Source organism: Rhynchophorus ferrugineus, unplaced genomic scaffold (assembly GCF_030347505.1).
Source record: "Rhynchophorus ferrugineus isolate W39M unplaced genomic scaffold, kcgeb_rfMv2 rfM3, whole genome shotgun sequence".
NCBI classification, from domain to species: domain Eukaryota; kingdom Metazoa; phylum Arthropoda; class Insecta; order Coleoptera; family Curculionidae; genus Rhynchophorus; species Rhynchophorus ferrugineus.
The window spans coordinates 26700105-26722249 of NW_027472582.1; the positions used below are offsets into that span (position 1 = coordinate 26700105).

A 22145-nucleotide genomic window follows, 5' to 3' on the forward strand; every position below is an offset into this window, starting at 1 on the left:
CCGGCAGTAAAACAGTAACAATGCTCGGCTACACGATGTAAGAGTTGGAAAAGATGTATTGTTGCAGTTCGAACGAGAAGTTCTGCCACAAATACCATACCCGCCAGACATAGCGCTTTCTAATTACCACTTGTCCAGATCGATGAAGTATAGCTTGGCTAACACGTGATGTGGAAATGCTGATGAAGTGCGAAAATGGGCCGATGATTGGATTGTTGCCAAACATCGTTCTTTCGACACGGTATCGCCGTGTTTCCAGAAAGGTGGAAAAATTTATAAAACAACAAATATTTTTATTCAGATATATTATGCAATTTATTTTTAGAAAATGTAATCTTAATGAATGAAATTACTTATTATATTAATTAAGTTACGCTTAAGGGTAATAACAATAAAAAATTTAATAAATGGGCCGACATTTAATTTGTTAGCTAGTGAAACAAAAAAAGGTATCGAGCTCTTTTTTAAACCTTCCGAAATGGCTGCCTATTTTTTTTTTATTTGGAAACCCCAAATTACTTTTTCCCTATATAAATTTTTTGTAAAAATTTTCCTGAAATTATATTCTCCTAAATTAAATACTCCTTAAGTTATATTTATTATAACTCATTTCACATATATTATTAAATGTATTTGACCCAAAGATTGTTGACATAAACTGTTTTTACCTAGACAATTTACACAAAAACAAACCTTCATCTACGAAACAAGACGTGCGCGTACTCTCTGATGTACGAGAACATATTTGGACTGCGGCCAAAAATTCTAAATATACAAATATCCGTTGGCTTTTTATTTTCTTTCACCTTTTAAAGGATAAATAAAAGCGACAGCTGCTTCTATCCGGTCTATAGGAAGTAGATATAATGAAAGATGTCCCGTTAATTTTAACCCAAACGATAGGATATAAACGATGTTATGTGCATTTGCCGATGAGTGAATTACTAAAGATCTATTTTCTTTAAAATACTGTAAATGAATACAACAAATGCAACGCTTTGAGGACATTCAAATTAATACTAATATACCCCAGCATGATTGAACTGTTGGGCTGTTTGCTGCAGTAACAGGACAGATCTCTAGTCTGCTATTAACCGCCATGCCAGGTATTGCTTATTAAAGCTCAAAACAAATGAATGGATGTCATAAAATTTTTACAGTAGCTTTAACTCTATATGTTAAAATACTATTAGGCTCACAATTTGTTTCAACACTCAGAATTAAATCTACTGTGTCAATTTCAAGTTGTCCAAAAATAAAGTAATATAGTGAGCTTCATATTTAGGAAACACAGTTCGAAGAGACACCTAGTATCTTGAAACTACTGCAGCGATTCAAAAACTGTTTGCATTTTAATTTCAAAAGAAGTCTTATGACTTGAATAGGCGTCATCCATAAAAAATATGAGAATATTTATAAAAATGTGTGCTGAGCATGGTGAATAGTTATCAAAATTGGTTATGCAGAAATAGTTCTGCTTTGAAGAGAGTTACGACTTGCTCATCAATTAATGAAAAAGCTGATGAGAATATTATTTAAAAAATAATATTCAGAAACCTAAGCTTGTTAGTAGTGTCGATATTTCTATGCATCTAAGTATTTGCTACAGAACTACTTCGAACCTTCTATATGAAGATGGCCACAAAAATCTGGATGAAATGCATAAATAATAATACGATATATCGAAGAAAATCTGTGCCATTACAATCTGATAATAAAAAGTATGAGTCAGCATCATTTCCATCATAAATCAAACATCTACGATCTCGGAATTGATCCCCAACTAAATAAGCGATGTGTTGAAACTAGAATGAAATCGTCCACTATGTGTTATTTTCGAGAAACGAAAAAGGAAACGTTCCGAATAGAAATTGTCCTCCGTCATGGAAATCGCCTGCATATTTCTTTGATATCATCCATCATATAGTCCAGATATACTGCTCTCTGATACCATATTACTTATTCTAATCTCTCTGTTTAGTTTTTGAACAAAAAAAACACATAAATTATTCACTTGTGACATCACGGCTCTACCAATAATGTAGCATATTTGGTATAATTTAATTAATTTTCACTATATCGATAAACCAGTCAACCACCAACCTTTTTCCAAACGATATATATATTAACAACAATATTTAAAAAGAGTTAAAAAATTATTAAAGTTTACTCTGTACTCCAACAGCCAAAAATACAATAATATTATATGAATGATTTAGTGAATTTTAAAATTAAATGACCTTGACTCAAATACTATTCAAAATATATAAACATATATAAGACGCCCAAAAAATGTATTTGGCGTCATTTGAAAATAAGCACAAGCTACAGTGAGTCTTCCCTTCAGGTTATTTTAAAGATAAAAAACAAAATAATGTATTTAGGATGGATCTGAGGTTATTGTGTTATAAAGAAGATACTATACCAGGGTATTTATGAAAGTTGATAAGATTATATAAAATTGTTAAAATTTTAGACAAATCACCGTACGTTTTATTTCATTAAGTTTGACCTGAAAACAAAACTTTATTCAATGTTTTATTAATTTCATATAATTTTATGTTTATAAGAGTAATAACTGGATCGTATTTGTGTGAATGAAACATATTTATATCACTATTAACAGAAATAAAAATGAACTTGACAGCGCAGTGGTTATGATAGTGGTACTTGTCCAAAATAATTCTAGACTTCGATTACCTCTAAGTGTCTGGAAAATTTATATATATATATATATATATATATATATATATATATATATATCTCTGTTTATCCATAGACAACAATATAAAATTCAATAAGCTATAACCATCCTTGTAACTCTATAAATCAAGCTGGATTTCTTCTAGGATAGCCTGTCAGTTATTTACTCGTCAATTAGTTGGTAGCTTTATCTTGCCGGAGAATGTATTTTGTGTCTAGTACTCGCTGTTGTTGATATTATTTGCCAAACTCACGACTCAATTTGTTCAACTGCCATTGGTAGATCTGCAGCGACATTCCCGCCACGTCTACGGCCATACTTATCGTTATTTGGATTATGAATTGACCAAACGAATTCAACTAAATATACCCCTCAAGACAATTGAACAATTAAATCTTGAAGCAGAAAAATTCGTAGTAGATATTCAACAAACTGCTTGAAATAATACTCCAGAAATTAAGAGTACAATTAAAGGAATTAATTATCCAAAAGAAGTGAAGAAAATGGTAGCTGAAAAACGTAAATTACGAAAAAAATGGCAACAAAACAGAACACCTGAAAATAAAAATAGTTTAAACAATATAACCGAAAGACTGAAAAGATAAATACTAGAAAATAAAACACAAAGCCATAAATGACTATCTCAGAAATTTAACAGATGATAAAGAAACTGATTACTCACTCTGAAAAGTCTCAAAATAGCTAAAGGGCTCATGTCTACACAGTCCACCTATAAGAGACCTATGTGGGAATTGGGCACGTGATAATTGCCAAAAAGAAGATGCATTTGCTGAATATCTAGAAAAAACTTTCAAAAAAAAACGAAACTAATATTGAACATAATTTTCCGGACATATAAGCTGAAAATTCGATGATTGAATTAGTCACGCCGAAAGAGTTAACAAAAGTGATTAAAACTGACATTAACCCCAGGAAATCACCAGTCTACGATTTAATAACAGGAGTATTACAGCAAAAAAGTACCAAGAAAGGGAATTATAAAACTCACCAACTTGATCAATATGCTGTATTGATGTTTAGATTAGATCAAAAGAGTTTAATTTTGATTAAAGATTAAATTAAGAGATTTTAGATTAAAACAAAACCTGGGAAATCACCAAACGAAATAAAATCCTATATACCTATGTCACTGCTGCCAGTAATATCTAAGGTTTTTGAAAAACTCCTGTTGAAATGAATAAAACCGATCATAGAGAGAAAAACCCTAATACCAACACACCAGTTTGGGTTTATTAACAAGCACTCAAGAACTGACCAGGTCCACAGAATAACAGATATTATTGAAAAAACCTACGAAAGTCAAAAAGTATGCTAAGCTATATTCTTAGATGTAGCACAAGCATTCGATAAGGTTTGGCATGAAGGCGTTGTTCATAAACTAGAGAAAATGCTACCAAAACAACACACCGAACTATTAAAATCATGCATTACAACCAGAATGTTTAGAGTCCATCAAGAAGAAACTTACTCTAAAATAAAAGAAGCTAAAGCAGGTGTATCACAAAGAAGTGTACTGGGACCAATGCTTTATCTACTTCACACTTGTGATATACCACAAATGGAAAATATCACGATGGCTACATTTGTTGATGATACTGCGATTAAAGCTGTCGGAGACAATAGTGAAGAATCCTCGCGGAGATTACAACAGGCAAGTGACAATATAAATAATTGGACACAAGCTTGGAAAATAAGAATTAATGAAAGTAAATCGGTACATGTGTAGTTCACCTATTAACAGACCAATAACATTAAATAACATTACCATTCCATATAGCAACAACCCTAAATATCTTGGAATGAATATCGATGCAAAACTTCGCTGGAAGGAACATATAAAGAAGAAAAGAAAAAAACTATAATTGAAATATAGGAAAAAGTATTGACTAATTGGAAGAAAATCACAATTTTCAGTACATAATAAATTGCTATTATATAAGCAAATATTAAAACCTATATGGACATACGGAGTTCAATTATGGGATGTTCTGCAAAGAGTAACATAAACAAAATACAACTTTTTCAGAACAAAGTCCTGAGAGGTATTGTGGATGCACCCAAATACTATAGGACTGATTACCTACATCGAGACCTTCAGATACCCGCAGTCAGTCAAGAAATCAAGAGAATTGCAAGGGGTATGAGGAAAGACTCCATTCTCATACAAATATTGAAATATTGCAACTTTTGGATACCACCAGAACAGGACACAGACTCAAAAGACTCAAACCATCTGATCTTGTGTATTGTTGTGTAGTAAGGTGCATATATTAAAAAATTTAGCAGTCACAAGTATAGACATTATTTCACCAGAGACTGAGTTAGGGGCGATGGGTCCTCCTAGTTTTATACCTAGATTTAAGTTAGCATAAAGACAATTTGTAGGTTAGACGGAAACGACTAGTAACAATATATTAATTAAATAACAATAAAAAAAATAATTTGGATTATGATATGACTTTTTGCATTCATTATAGTCGTAATAAATTCAATTTTCAGAATTCAATTCTTAAGCTGTTTCAAATTTGGGGATTTAATTCAATAATACTGAATAGAAAAGTATTATTTGATCTAAGAAAATGTTAAGACATTCGAATGTAACAGTTAGATTAGATTGTTTAATCGTTAATTTTTTGCATTAAAACATCGTATTTCCGCAAATAGATGTTGTTGATTAAAACACATGTAACTTGTAATGTAATGTTGTTGTAATGTTAATTGGGGTGTATTTATGCGAAAAAATATTTCTTGTTCGTTAGGATTACACGAATTTACAAATTAAAATATAAATTTACACTTTTAATGTAAACTATAAATTATTTTTATGAAAATGAAAAATTAAGTAAAAAGTAAAATTGATAGGACATTTTGTATAGGATTTAATTTTTTAATTTTCGAAAGAACTTTTTAAAATAAATATACGAATAGATATTGGTAATCAATACTAAACTAACCTGAAACAATAATATATTAAAGAATATACTGAAGGACTTTTACAAAATTGCAAATAACCAGAAAATATATTACAGTAGTCCTCTCGACAGTACGCCAAACAATAAAGGTGGATCGATTGATCCTCGAAATAGGTATATCAACTGGTTTTGGCAAAAGCTGTAAACAGTCCAATAATGCCTTCGAACAATGGTTGGTTTAAATTTGGAGTCCCGGTATAAAAGAAATCGATTTTCAATGGCATTGTTATCTCTATCGAAAAGCCACCCCTAAAAAAGAACACTTTTATTTAACACAGCGTTCGAAAGAATTGACTTGATACAGCTAATTTATATCCGATATGAACAAGAACATGAACATGCAGGTTTGTAATTATTGTAAAACTAATTAGAATTGATATTTGTCAACATTTTCATTAACGTATTACAGCTAATTTATTATGTATTATACATGTCAAAAGACAAATGGGAATATTTTTCCAAATATATTTCCGCCACTGTGAAGTAATTTCTCCCAAAAACAGTTACTGCCAACATTATGTTAAATATTTCCTTTGTTCGGTTTCAATCCTGTTATTAATAATATATCGATAAAATAATATCCTCGGATCAGGTTTTCAAGTCATATATATATATATATATATATATATATATATATATATATATATATATATATATATATTATATATATATATTATATATATATATTATATATATATATATATATATAATAGCCCGAAAATTCCCGCAGACCTAAATCAGGTGTATCAGGCGGTTTTGGAATGATATACTAACGAGATGATAACGTTATGTAGTTAATAATTTACATTTCTGCTGTTTTTTATTTCAAGGAATTTAAGAAATTCTAAAAGAGGTGTTGTTGTAAATTCTGGCCAACAGTGCTTTAGCATTTATTTATTTCCGTATTGGTCGGATTTATTAATATTCTTATCGATTAGCTAAAGAATATTGATATACAACCAAACCAAATATTATTTCAGTATTTCTACTCTGTTCTGAATCATTTTGCAATTCATACTGGTAAACATATCTAACACATGGGCTGAAAAATCCCGGACGAACAAAGAAAACGTTTATTTTTGTAAAACTGGCTTTATTCATTAACGTAATCACCATCAAGAGCCACACAATCATTCCAGCGCCGCTCTAACATTTCCACTTCCATTTTTATTGAACGATTTATCTTTTGTCTCAAAATAGGCCTGTTACCAATTGCTGTTCACTCAGATGATGATCGTTTTGATTCCGGAATAACGTAATGGATCCATGTTTCATCCATTATCACATATTGAAGCAAACATTTAGGTCTGTTACCTTCAAACATGACCAAACACTGCTCAGAATTATCAACACGTTCTTGTTTTTGGTTAACAGTGACCAAACGCGATACCCACTTTGAACAGAGCTTTCTCATAGTCAAATGCTCAAATATAAAGCCAACGCATTCTTTTGATATTTCTATAACGTTAGCTCTGGTGTTACCACCTCATTTGGGCGTCCACTGTGTTCTGCATGATCGGTATCTCTACGACCATGTTTCGACCAAGGCAGCAAGCCAATGTTTCATTGATAATTCTGATAGAGCGAAGTTTTTTTTAATCCGTTGTTTTGAAAATAACGAAAAGTTTTGAGTAGAATATCAGGAAATTATAACAGCATTCGTATGAAGAATAATACTAACTGAGAAATTGGTAAATGTAATAAAAATATCATGTCAAAGGCCATCAATGTCATAGGTCCGGGACTTTTCGACCTATGTGTTAATTAGAATGTAGTTAACGATTGGATTTTAACCGAAATATGGTATCTTTGGTATCTCTTATTAAAACATAATATAATTAATTTATTTTGATTAATAATTCCTAATCTTGTTTTGTTTTTATATATACTAATTTAATTTATATTTGTTGTTCTGCTTTGGTTCGTTAGTATTTTTAATATTATCATTATATATACATATATGTTAATTTATAATCACATCATGGACACGGATTTATATTTTAGTTTAGTGCTTATCAGTTAAATAATTACATTTGTTAATCTATTTTATCCCTCTTTGTTTTTCTTTGTAACTAATGCCTAATATTGCACTTATTTAACTAGTGATAATATTCATCACTTTAAAATCACGGTTCCATTGCTTTCCTATCAAAAAAGAAGAATTTACTGTACTCTATTGTGACTGGTGATGAAAAGTGGATCTACTACGACAATTCTGAAAGGAGAAATCATGGGTTAGCAGAGAGGAACCATCCATATCGACAATGAAGAATATTCATAACTATAAAGTCTTGTTCTGCATATAAGTGGATTTAGCAAAGTGTATATGGTGTAGTGTATTAAAAGCTGAAATAACTGAATGAAACTGTTACTCAATTCAGCTAAGATCAATTGAATAAATTAAATGATGTATTGTAGCAGACGTATAGTCATCCTGTTGCATCACAACGTTTGGCTGCACATTATGTGAAGGATGCACTGTTACAGCTCAAATTCTGAGTTCAACGTATTCAATTAACGTATTCCTCAGTCATGACGCCCTCTGATTACCACTTGTTCAGTTCAATAAAGCATGGGATATGGTTTCGAGATGCTGAAAAAGTGCGAAATTGATCGATTCAAAAGCAACATTGTTCTTTGGTATAAAGCAAGATAATAAAAATGTGTACAAAAATAGTAAAGACAAAGAAGGCAGAAAACATTATGATTACTATATATTATAACAAGCTTTTTCAATAAATGCCACGTGAAAAACGGATTATAATATATCTAAATAAGTATGAACTTAGTTACATTTGAAATCATACATTTATTGTATTCCATTTTGTTTGCTTACACCTTAACACAAATGGATAAATACAGTTCTTCATTAGAGGATAAACGCTTTATTATTAGACCCCATTAGTATTAATATTTTGTAGCTACTAACGCCTATGCAACGAGTGTTATTCCAATTAACTTTACTGCAAATCCTAATTGCAGTTAGCTCTATATTTGTTTGATTTCCCCGTTTCATTTCTCTGTTAATGGTTTCCAACGAATCTAAAATTAGCATCGATTATCACCGAATGTGTTACATCTGCGATGGTATTTTTTAACGCATTCGATTTTTCGGAGATTTGAGATAGTAATTTCGATTTTTATACTTATAAAAATTTCATTCCGAGGATTTTTGGATGACAATATCATAAAAATACCACTGTTTTGTGGATAAATAAGAGTCATTGAACGAAAACAAGGTTGTTTGTACAAGTTATACGGGAGTATAAAACTAAAATTTGCCGTTACGCCGCAATCGCTTAAGCTTAATGGAATATCCAGGAGAATGTCACCACCCCATCTTTTTACGTTCAACGCCCCTGGGCTACACCGTGCCTATTTTTATTTGCGTCATGGATAACTCGGGCCATGATTACGGCAACGAGATGGGAACGGGAGACGTTAATCCAGAGGCGTCTGTAATTTTTTTTCGCACTCAGAAAGATGAAGACGTGAGAGAAAAGAGACGAGGTACTTTCGGAAAATTACGATATTACGACGCAAATACCGTCGGAATGGTAAATGTTATCAACTTCTCCGGAATACAATAAAGGCGGACAAGGTTTATTGATAGTATAATTTTTTTTCTTCTATTAATAATGTATAAATGATTTTCTTCCAATGTTTCTATTTATTTTCTCTCTTATTTTAATTTATGTTCGCCAACTTCTCTTTCAGTTATGGGCCGATATTCAAAATTGTTTCTTTATTCGAAAGAGTGTAATTCCAAGGTGGTTTCATTGGAACCAAGTCGGGATCTGATGGTGGAATCCGAGGAAATTGAGGGAAATCCTCAAATTTCAAAGGCACGTATAAAGTTTTCACATATATTTTAATCTAATATAATCAGATATTTGTGTATAATGTTATTGCTGAAGTTATGTCATGGAAAATCGGAAGGCGTTCAGTGTAAAAGCCATTCTGTTTACTTTTCAATCACTAACGATATCATATTGGAAGTTATAGTAATATTACAGGCAACTGCTTCTATAGTATAATTGTTAGACGGTGCAGCTCACAAACGGAGGTCGCGGGTTTGATTACCGGCGGGAGCAGCAACTCTGCGAGAAACATATTAGAATTGTTTTTTGGTAATTTAAGTTTGTGTAAATTATATTTTTAATTTTCTATATTATTTGGGCTCGGCACCAACTTCAAAGTTATCAGTTGGTAGTAGTTAAAATAATATTGTAAATAGATAAATAGGTTTAGGTAGGTATTAAGCTAAATTGTGTTTATATAGTAGAATATAAAATACGTGTAGTAGACAGGTTGTATAAGGTTTGTGTTTTTTTTATATAGTTATTACAACGATTATTATGTACATATTTTAATTTTAAACTTTTTTTTGTGTTAAAAATCTAAGTTTTATTATTTTTTTACTTTTTGGTGAATTCCTTACTTACTTTTTGAAGTCTGTTCAATTTTTTTAGTAAACATATTTTATTCAAACTATTGTCCATCGCTAGCCGCTACCTTTCCCATATTTTGGGATTCCCTCTTGAAATAATGATGTATCTTTTGAGGTTATCCACGAATCGATTCATTTTTTAGTATCTTCATAAGAAATGAAGAGTTACTCTGACAGGTCACGTCTCATATGCCGGAACAAGTACTAATTAAAACGAGTAAGGTCTGGAGAATGTGGCGGGTGGAGTGAGTATGTTTTCACCTGTTTTACTGTACGCTGAAGAATAACATTGTGGTAGGTTACCTTTGCCTGTATTTCTGCAGGTTGCATCAGTTGTCAAATCAAATCAAATGCATCATTGCAGAATTTCGAACATTATTAAACAACTTTCAATGTATCTTGGCTTCAATTCATACTGCACAAAATATCTAAGCCTTTGGATCATTTCCATGCTCGATCGGAAATAGTTTCTTGTGTTACTCCTAACAATTCTGCATATTCTTATTGCTTTTTACACGGATTACCATTGAGCAGTGCAAATACTTCAATTTTCCAACCACATTCATTTCTTTTCATATGCATCTTTTGATTGCTTTATATGGACATTTTAAGAAATTTAGCACCATAATAGTAATAATTTAGAATTTAATTTGATTAATAAAACTATTTTCTATTTATTGTGTAAATACCTAGAGCATTCTATATAGTAACTTACAACGGAACTGTGATTTAAAATATGATGAAGGTAACTTTGCTTCAACTATTTTTCTCTTCATGATTGATAAATTAGATATGTCTGTGGAAAAAATGGTAACAACTGTTTAGGTTTTGTTATATAATCCCTACGTTTTTGGGTGTGCTGAATTTGTAAATGGATTTCTTATTATCGTAAGATGAAACGCTTTTTAACAATTTTGGCAAATATGTAAGACAACTAATTACATTAAAATAAAAAAATAGTCTTCAAAAATATTTTGTTTACAAATGGTTAACTAATATACTACTTTCAATAGCACTCTCTAAAACGTTTTATTTTTCAAGGTAAAGGTCGTCTTTGCATATTTCCTTATAGGAAGAATAGCTCTGAAGCGCCCAATAGTAGTTTGATATCATTGAGACACTCTATTTTCCTTATTATCTTTGCTCCATTTCTTTAGTGTCCTAGTGAAATTGTTCACGTTGCTCTTCATTCACATCTCCCAAATTTTCCAGAAATTAGTCGAGGTCAGAAAAAAGAAAATGTATTTCAAGGCAAATTAAAGCTCTAAACGCTTTTAATGTTCTTTTGACGATTTGTTTCTGTTACTGTCTTTATAATTGAATACAAAATTCTCTATGATCTGCTTAAAATCAATAAACCCTTCTCTTTCTGGATTCATTATAAGCCGTCTAATGTTGCAATGAAAACATCTCCCTTTATCTTTGCTTGTGATTAGATTTACATTTTATGCCATAATTAATTATTTTTAGCATTAAGCTCTCAATTTTCTTCAAACGAAATAATAACTTGGTTAATAATTAATTGTTTTACATGTTACCATTAATTATTTAAAGTTAGCGTTATTAAATTTCCTATAATATTTAAATATTTATTTGCAAATGCATATTAAAATTGGAATGCAGCAGCGGTGTTTAAAACAACATTTATTTTAAGGTTACTTTATTTTGCATTGAAAAAATATTACGTTATGTATGAAATCCGAGTTGGCAGACATGTTTTAATGTAATTACCAATCGCTAAATTAAAAGGCCGCAAATTTATATGTTAAGCAAAAGCAATATATCAACGTTTAAGAGACCAGCGTTGCGTCGAAAATAAATTTAATTTTCTAGCGTTATCCAAACGAAAACTAAAGATCATTTGTTACTTTTTTTCCGTGTCAATTATTGCTGACGTATGTGGTATTTTATTATATCAACATTTTTATGCTGGTGACAATCTAATGCAAACAATTTAAAAAATGGTAGTGTCTATTTGTAAGATAATTTTGTTCGAAAATTACTGATCCTGCATTATTTTAAAGTAATTGTTTAAACCTAAAACTTATGGAATTCGTGAATATCTTTTAATTGCATTTACAGAATAATTATTCACATTGCTTTTCCTATAATACATGTTGGTTCTAATAATTGCTCATTAGTCAAAACTTAGTTTTTTTACAATAATGTCATGAAATTGCATTATAAAATTGAAATTGCCATGTCACTCATTGAAATTGTCACATCAGGATACCTGTATTATGTATATCAGAATTTTTTTCTGACATTTTATTGTTGAGTTACTATCTTAAGACACAGGTGCATTTTGTCAACCTTCAGCAACTAATAATTACTTTAGTATTCAAACATTCTTAAATATTTTATTATCTCTAATTTATTTTGCGATCTTTAAAATATAGTTTTATTGTCTCATATTTTTATTAATTTTGAATTTCGATTTATCTCTGCGAGTTCTATATAACAGTGTTTCTAGTTTTTTTATAAGTTGATTCAATGCAATTTTCATGCCATTATTTCGGCATAGCTAAGTGAAGCTCAGACTTAAGGATACCGAAAACAGGTACTAAAATTGCCAATAAAAGGCAGAAGTCGTCCATTAGGATTCACTGAATTTACATTTTTATAAAGAAATTTTTTCTAGTTCTCCATAAGAAAGGGTCTTCACTAAGAATATTATTTTTACAAATATAGATCGACTCTTCCAGAACAAAATGTTTAATAGAAGTTACATATATATACTAAAGTTGCAATAATGGGTAGCCATAATGTGAATATAAGCAAAAATAATAACCTAATATGGAAGAGTTTGCTGGTTATGGATTCGAATCAAATGAACATATTTACATAATATTCTACAATTTTTAATTCCACAGCTTTCGTTTCTTCGTAAACCTTTAACCTCTTGGTGTTTATTTATTCTTTTTAAGCTCTCTGACTTTCCACCTGACTTTCAGATGACACTGATTTTTTTAACCAAATACTGGTTTTGAATAGTAAGCATCCTAAAAGAGATAATGTACAAAATTTCGTAGAAACCGAATATGATTATTTTGATAAATGCTTAATGCATTCAAATGGTTATTATTTTAAAAACACTCCATTTTCAGATTAAAATTGTAACACTATTAATTTAATGTCCAAATTTATTCTCAAGATGATATCCTATCATTTTATTATTTTAAATTAGTTTTCCTTCACAGGAAGAAAAAATTATTGAAAATGTATTATTAGAAAAAAGCTACAACATTTTAAAAATCAAATATTAAGTAGGTGTGTAAAAGTAATTTCTAAAACTAGAATTTGCGTCTAATCTCTGCTGTCAAGATTCCGCTAACCAACATACATATTTTATGTCATTTATGAATGCAGTCACTATATAAGAGAGTAAATTTTTAAGCAAATGTATATAAGATTTATTTTAGGAAAGAGTTTTAATCACAAAAACTACTAATTTACATGAAAATATTATTTTATTTATCAGAAAGAGGAAGCGACTAGTTGAAAGGTGATACAAAGCGACACTGGGGGTAAAAACAGACCAACCTATCTCCATTGTTCATCATTCATGTACTCAGAAAAACCAGATGGTGGTGGCCTTACACCTTGAACTGTGATGCATGTGCCGAGAATGCACCGACTAGGGGAGTTTTTCAAAGATAGAGTGTCTCTTACTTGATATAGTATGGATAGGGGTTGTAGAGCACCTTCAACCAATCGTTTGTGCCCTTAGAGCTTGACCTGCGGTATTTTTGCACGAACTTCATTTATATACACCAAGATATGAAGTAACTGTGGAACGATTGCCAATTCAATGTCAACCTGTCCTCTTTTCTTGATAAATAATATGAATACCGGTAATAGAATGAATTCCAAAGAGAAGAGCCTTATGAACTCTATTAATCTAGAAAAATTATTATTCTGCTTTAAAATATTGTTTTATTTAACGGAAGGGAGAGGCGACTTGAACAGCGATACAAAGCGACACTAAGGGTAAAAACGAATCAACCCGTCCCATTCCTCCGCCGTTCAGGTAGTCAAAAGAACTAGGCGGATAGTCTGGGCCGTATTACATAACATATAGAGATTTTGATACTGACAATTCATCAACTGAATATCTTCCATTCGTTTTCTTAATTTCATTCAACTATTAGTATATGTTATTATGTTTAAAAACAATTAATATTCTGTTTATTACGTGTGCCAATTTGATCGATGGTGTGAGATATGTTGACTATAAGCATAGAGTAATAGAGATGCAACCCAATAGGGGACTCCCTAATTTGATTGGTGAATTTAAATCTCCATTATAAGCACCTGTAAGAAGAATATTTTACTATGAAGATATTTGATTGGCTCATTAGTAATGTTCAGCACATGACAGCCTTGGCGTCATGTTTAATTGACCAATGAAATTTAAATAAAAAACAATTTTTTCCTCAAATAAATTTATTAAATGAAATTCAATTAAAAATAAATATAATATTTACAAATAAATATATCTATAAATTTTAAATATTGTATACATATATATAATACCATAAGCAAAAACTTTGGTGCATTGCAAATCAAAATAAACTCTTCCATCTTTTTCCTTTTTCATATTTGTTTAGTACCATCAATTTAATAGGTTCTACCAGTTCTGTCTTTTTGTTTTCTTATGCTGAAAGCAACTTTTGAGTCTTTCTCTCTTAATATTCTGTTCACCTGTTTTACTCAAAAGTATATACCCCACCTTGCTAGTACTCCTAATATTTTATCCGAAAGATCATTATGGAATGTACAATTGAAGGGTTTTAGATTTATTTTTTTTTAATATTTGACAAAAATTTTGTTATATTATCAACGTGGCAAAATCGCTGAATAAAATAAAAGATATAGCTCAAAGATCCACTGACAGTATAATAAAACAATTTTGTTGGAGTCTGGGGCATGAGATATTGAGCAAATATAATATAATATAATATAATATTATGTAAGATAAGTCTCAATTTGTGGGTCTACTGATTTATTCATAAATGTATGTAAACAAAAATCACACTTAATTTCTTTTCCAAAAGTTTTACTAAATAACTTGAGATGTACACTATGGTACAATCTAAAACTTTGTTTGCTCTTATAGGAAAATCAGGAACTGAAGTTGTAAATTCAAGTAATTAAAGGTAAGAATGGGCAGAAATGCGGATACTGGCTGAATTAATACAAACTTAACCATTACCTCTAGTTTCTTCAAATGTCGATGACACCTGCTTCTACCACACTGGTTGTGGGCTAGGAACGATGGAAATAGGCCACAGGCAAATATAGTAAAACAGTTTAGAAATCAATGGTAACAATAAAGAACAGAAATGTGACTGACTCCTTCAATTTACCTTCTGTACCATTTTGATTGTGATCCACTTCCATTTATACATATTCTGGGTTCGTGGTATTATTTTTACCATCACTAAATTGTTTATAAATACTTGAAGGAAAGTTTAAATATATCACAAAAATGTCTGATGGTAACGATCATAATTCTGTTTCATGTTTAACCCAACCAATTTAGGATTTTTAATGTTTTCAACTCATTTCTTGTAAGTTCGCCGGGTATTTTTTTTAACGGAAAACGCATGCGGAAAAACGGAAATGCATTTCCTCACTATTTGTGCATCCGAATACACAACATATCCTATAATGAGAATGCGTTTCAACTACCGACTTGTATATACCAATAAAATAAAATAATAATTTAAATAAATGAAAATGGCGTACAAAATAAACAAACCATAGAAAAAATGAACTAATCAGATCCCGTCGCGGCTCTTAGCATAGCGAATAAAACAAGTAGTATGTTAAAAGTAGCGACATCTACATGTTGGACGTCACAATATATTTCCCCAAAATTTCCTATGAAGTTAAATCTCTGATGACTATAAGAGCATGATATCATTGTGGTTTATTGACATATACTTATAACATGAGGAAGCTCTACAAAAAAAAGTTTAAAGGTATCAAATCGAACGATTTTGACGGTCTCTCCATGTCAGCTTTGTGACAGATAACCATACCTGTAAATTGTTCTTGTAAAAAGAAAAACAAAAAAAAAAAATAAATACAAATAATAACTATCCGAGTTAGTGTAGGTACCAAACTTGGTAAAATTCATATATATATATATGGTATGGTTATGGTAATATATATATATATATATATATATATATATATATATATATATATATATATATATATATATATATATATAAAATCTACATTGAAATAAAAGAGAAATAATTCATACTTTTACCATTGTATATTAATTTCAGTAATGGCATATTTAAGTGTTTTAGATGCATTGACGTAAAGGAAATAAAGGAATTTGGCAAATTCCATTCAGTTTTTTTTTAAATTATTATATTCCGGATGGATATATTTTGTATTATAAAAAGAAAAATGTCTGAGATCTAAAATTATTTGAAATGTTATGGTAATATTGTTTGTTCCATTTTTTCCGTGGACTGTTTTCCATACAAAAATACCGCTAAGGTATAAGGTAAACAATTTTTCACCAGCAGAGTGGGGACATTATTTCATCTTCTTTCCGTCTATATATCTTCTTTCCTTAGAAACATGCTTTGTACGCGCTCTAAAATAAAATGCTCTTGTTTTTAGTTATTTAATTCTATGGAAAATCTCTGAAAGCAGGAGACGATATCTCACGCCACTTACGAAATATGTTAAGTACGCCACTATGATGTACTAAAACACGTAGGATGATATTGTCAAACTGGGGAAATTTTTCGCGAAAAAGTATATTTTATCTTGGCCAAAACCCATTGTCACTTGAATCAATGTCACATATTGAAAAAAAAAACTTTATATTATGTAAAAAACTGATAGAAATTCACGTAAGAAAACTTTCTGGATAGACACTTTTTGTTGTTATAAAAAAAATTTCAGCGCTGTCAAGATGAAGTTACTCAACAGTTTTTATAACTAAATATTATGACAAATTTAAAAATATTCTTATACGAACTCTTTCAGTATTTTAATTATATAGAAGCTTTAATTGGATTTTGTTTTAATATGAGTTGAGAAAAAATATATTTCAAAGCAATATTTTAAAATTATTATTTATTTTTACTTATAAAATTTGGGATTTAATAGATCTATATAATCCTAAACAATTTTAAAATTTTATTCCATTATTCAACTCTTTTCAAATAAATTTTAATCTGCTATGTTGATAATTTTTAACAAAACATTTTAATCTTAATTTCTTATTTTTCAAAAAATGTTTCAATAATTTCTTGAAGATAGGTTTGTATTATATTTTGATTGATAATTTAATGAAAACCTTAAGCGTCCCATTTCATTAGGCAGTGAAGTATATTTTAGATAAAGTCTTAGGTTTCAGAAGCTCCTTGCACTATAGCTGCCACATCCGCAAAAATTTTGCAAACAAAACTCACGATAAGGGCAGTGGACGAATTTAAATGACAAATCGCCATTATCTTATATTCAAATAAAACGTAGACGCGTTACTTTGGCTTCAATATTCTTTTGCATCCAGATATTTGCCCACAAGGTATTACAACTTTATTTTAAGAAACAGGAAGTTTGTTCTCTCAATGAAATGTTCACTTATTTTACTCTGGTGGTGACCAACGAGTAGTGAGCTTTGGTTTCATATTCCACAAAAGAGTGTCTTCCAATGTCATTGCATACAATCAGCACCAACTGGAGCCGCTTGTTGACTCCAAAACATCAGCTATAATTCCCAATAATAATGATAGATATATTTTAGCTATTTGAACAGCTGAACGATACAAGTTTCTTTTATTTCCAGAAACCGAGCTAAGGATTTACAAAGAGCAGTAGTAACTACTAAAGCATATTAAAATGTCCAATTTACAGCAAAAACTGATCAAAATCTGCAGGAAAACATTATTTCAGCGGCTATTCGTTCTGCTTACGTAAATTTGACAATAAAAGAGACTACTACCAGCATTACAAAATAATCTATAATTGTTTTAATGTTGACAGAAAGACATAGTAAATATTGTAAAAACTACCGAGGAATATGGAGGGAATATGTTAGTCTGTTATTTTGAATCTTAATATCATCCAGTTCTTGGGAGTAGTAATACAGGAGAAGAAAGTAGCATTTACAGCTGAAGTAATAAAACGAACCAACGAATCTGTAGGAGCTTTATGTTGTGGTAATTCAGTAAAACTTTGGCCTATTTTTAAAATATTTGAATTGCAGATTTGCAAGTTTGCTAGATGGAAACTCGTCGTAAATGCAATAAAAGCTTGCAGCTTGACTAGGAATTGCCTAAGAGGCTATTCCCAGAGGTTTGTTCCAAATGGACAAAAATCAAAAACTTATAAGTTGGGTGCTAGCGTTGGCCAAACACAATTTAGGTTGGTGTATGAACACGTGGCTGATTTCACAACAACATAAGGAGGAGTTCTTAATTAATCATTAGGATATCTTCATAACAAACACTTTGGAACTGGTCTAAACAACGTTATTCGTTTTCGTTGCTCGAAAGAAAAATAAACTTGATAAAAAGGGACCTTTTACTAGGTACGGATGCAGGCAGGTTCTGCTGCAGGAACACGCTCGACCTCAGGTTGCTTGCATCACTTAAGACACCGTTTTGAACTGAACATAATTTGAGTTCGATTTATGATATGATAGGCTAGCCAATATAACTTATTTGTGTCTTAATTTCATCAATAATATTTTTGAGTATTTTTCTTGAGTATATCAATTGTTTGTGTATTTTTAGAGTAATTTCATTGTATCTACTACTTGGGTTTTAATGTAACTAGGATAAATATTTCATGCACTTCTCAACAATTGGTCAATTACTATTAATATCGATATAACAACTACTTTAAAAATAAACTATCGAAAAATAATAGATGTTTTTTGGCATTATATTAATTCCAAGAATTTAATATATAATGTCTAATTTTCCAATACAAATAGACAACACCAATATTACATATGTATAGAGTTAATAATTACACAGTTAATTTAATTTGCTTGCCGTAAACTAACAAAATTATCTATTATCACAGCAGATTGTATCTTAAAGTGGTACCATAAACATACGTATTCTATTATATAGTCCCCTTTACTGGCTATGTTAAAAATATTTCAAGGGAATAGAAAGACAGACAAAAGAGGCATTGACTTGCAAATTTGCTTTTTAACCTTCGGGAGCTACCCGAAATCCTAATGTAGCCGAAACATGAACTGGGATTTCGGAGTAACGGTGTTTGTAAACATCGTAATAGCCCAAAATAATTTTGAATGTAAAATGTTACCGGAATAGTATATAGGCTAAGAGTTTATAACGGGTTCACGAAATTACGGACTTGTTTAGTTAATTGCAATTTAGATGAGTCAAAATCGCATGTGTTTATCATGTGTTTATATTCCACAGAAGAATATATGTTTCGCAATTTTTTAATTAAGTTTTGTTGATTTAAAATTTGTGTCATATTTAATAGAGTATTTTTGTAACAATTTGTACGCTAGAACTCTGTCCTTAGGTTATGTATAAAGATCACTCATTGGATGTAAAGATGATTATTTGATATCCGATCGACACATTTTATGACCTGAAGTTTGATGTTACCACTTTGGTAAATATATTTACTATTAAGCTAATCTACTTTTTATTAAAACAAACTTTCAGGCTAATAATAAATATAAGTAGTATTCGTCAGGGGAAATTTCACCAATTTAAAACAGATTTTCACCAACAGATTTTTGCCTTTGACTCGACAAGTGCCTGTCGTAAAAATGCTAATCAGATGGTGGGAATAGCAAAGTGTAGTGCATCACGAACTTCAATTGAACAACTTGAATTGTGCAAAAAAATATCAGCAACAGCGAGTCACATAGACAATGTTGTCATCTATCATGACAAGGTTCGGCCACACGTTGTAAAGGGCACTATTTCAGCTTGAATAAAAGGCTCTGAAAACTCAATGTCTTCACGGAACATAGCTACGTCTGTTTAATACTTATTCAAATTCATGTAGCATGACTTCACTGGCAAACAGTTTCGAAATAATGAAGAAGTGGAAAAATAAATCAATGACAAGCAGCTAATATTGTTACACCACATGAATTATTTTCATTATTTATGTTAGCTATAAGATTTCCATTAAATATGCAGTTTTTCTTGCATTCAATGAGCGGGATATCCAAAATATTTATTTTAAATGATATTACATATTTGAATTGATCTATAGCCTTTCACGAAAAATTACGAGGTTCAGTTACAATTTGTTACAATGTTGTGTTTCAGAGAGCTGCTAGTATATGATTTGATATTGAATAACATGTTTTGACAGAGAGTTTCATTCTCTTTTAAACATTTTAATCAACTTAATAAACAGAACAACAAAAGTACATGAAGGAAGAAATAAAATCACATTAATACTGGTGATGAAAAATGTATTTCAAAATATATCCATAAACACATTCAAGAACAGTTACTTTGATGTACTATAAACTACTAAATTAAAACGAAATCATAACAGAGGAATGCTGCGGACTATAATTAACTGCTATCGGCAATCATGTTTTAGAATAATACAGTTTTAAAAGTAAAATTGTAAGTATGGTTTATTATAGTTGACATAATATGTTCCTTAAAGTTACATGATCTGCAAAAAAAGCCTTTTTTGTATTAAATTTGTAATTATTTAAAAATATTATTTAAATAAAACTAGAATTTGTTGAAACAAATAAGACACTTGCTTACACATTCCATATATTTACAATACATATATATTTATATTCTTACAGACATGAATGATTAATATTCTTTTAAAAACAATTAATAATTTATATTCGCCAATACTGTTAAATTGAAATTGTTTTCATCTACTTGATTATTCAGTAACATGCTTATGAGGCTCTATTAACTGCTTAATAAGCTATCAATATAATACACCAACAATTCCATTGTTATAACTAATTGCCTATAACCCATAATATAAGTCTATAACATTATAGCAGTTATATAATATTAAAATATATCTGTATATACCTCTAAAAATCATTATTTAAAAAAATATCAACGTTATTTAGATATACATTATGTTTCTTACTAGGTATTTCAGGATATTTGAAGCATACGTCTTAGATCATTGAATTTATGACCTAATTTTATTCATTGCATATTTGTAGTCGTTAGGCAACGATAGCATTTATTTTGGTTGTTTTTAACACTTCATTAAACACAATTTCTCATAACTAAAATGTTAAAGTTAAGGTAATGTTGGACTGTTTCATCTATGATATGTGATGATGCTTTGTTGTGCAATAGCTATGAGCAATAGCAAGTTTAAAGCCGCGACATATTCTCCTGAATTTGATATGTTGACCCGTAAAATATGTTTCAAGGTTTAGACTCCAACAGTTAATTTCATTTCATGACCCTTTCTGAATGAATGATTGGCTTACGTATCACTTGGAGGGATTGATGGATATACACTTTTAATGAAACATACCATGAACATACCGTGAACATGAATACACCTTGAAACCATAACCCATAATTGCTATATTACAATTCGACTACTATCACCGTACGTTTCTAAAAGCGTAAGATTTCCTTCAGCAGATGATTTTTCATATTAAATAATAAAAGTAGTAAATGTTCAATTTTGAGTATTCCATGATTAACGTCTATGTGTACTCAATAATACTGTTATTTTATGTAAAGAAATGTTAGTACTATCGATACAACAATTAGGGTAGGTTGTTTATCCATTATTTACATGGATAATTCGTATTTTCACCAATAGATATAGATCAAAATATATGCAAGCATCTAATAATTGAAGATAATATTTAGTCATCTTTAGTTAAGTTTCAGTTCAAATGTCCTTATAAACGTTAATATACACCCTATTAGTGAATTATTTAATAACATAAGATTTAGTAAAATACCAAAACAATTTTTATTAGATAGATTAAGAATATAAG

The 22145-nt window shown here is 30.1% G+C and overlaps 1 protein-coding gene and 1 long non-coding RNA gene across 5 annotated transcripts in view; both read left to right on the top strand.

Moving 5' to 3' along the window:
• The window catches only part of LOC143192946 (neuroligin-4, Y-linked), a 226240-nt gene that overhangs the window by 12444 nt on the left and 191651 nt on the right, over positions 1-22145 (top strand). The window lies entirely within an intron of this gene.
• LOC143192950 (uncharacterized) lies at positions 11222-15868 on the top strand. Its single transcript, XR_013004909.1, has 2 exons — positions 11222-12389; positions 12427-15868. It is a non-coding gene; the product is annotated as an uncharacterized LOC143192950 (long non-coding RNA).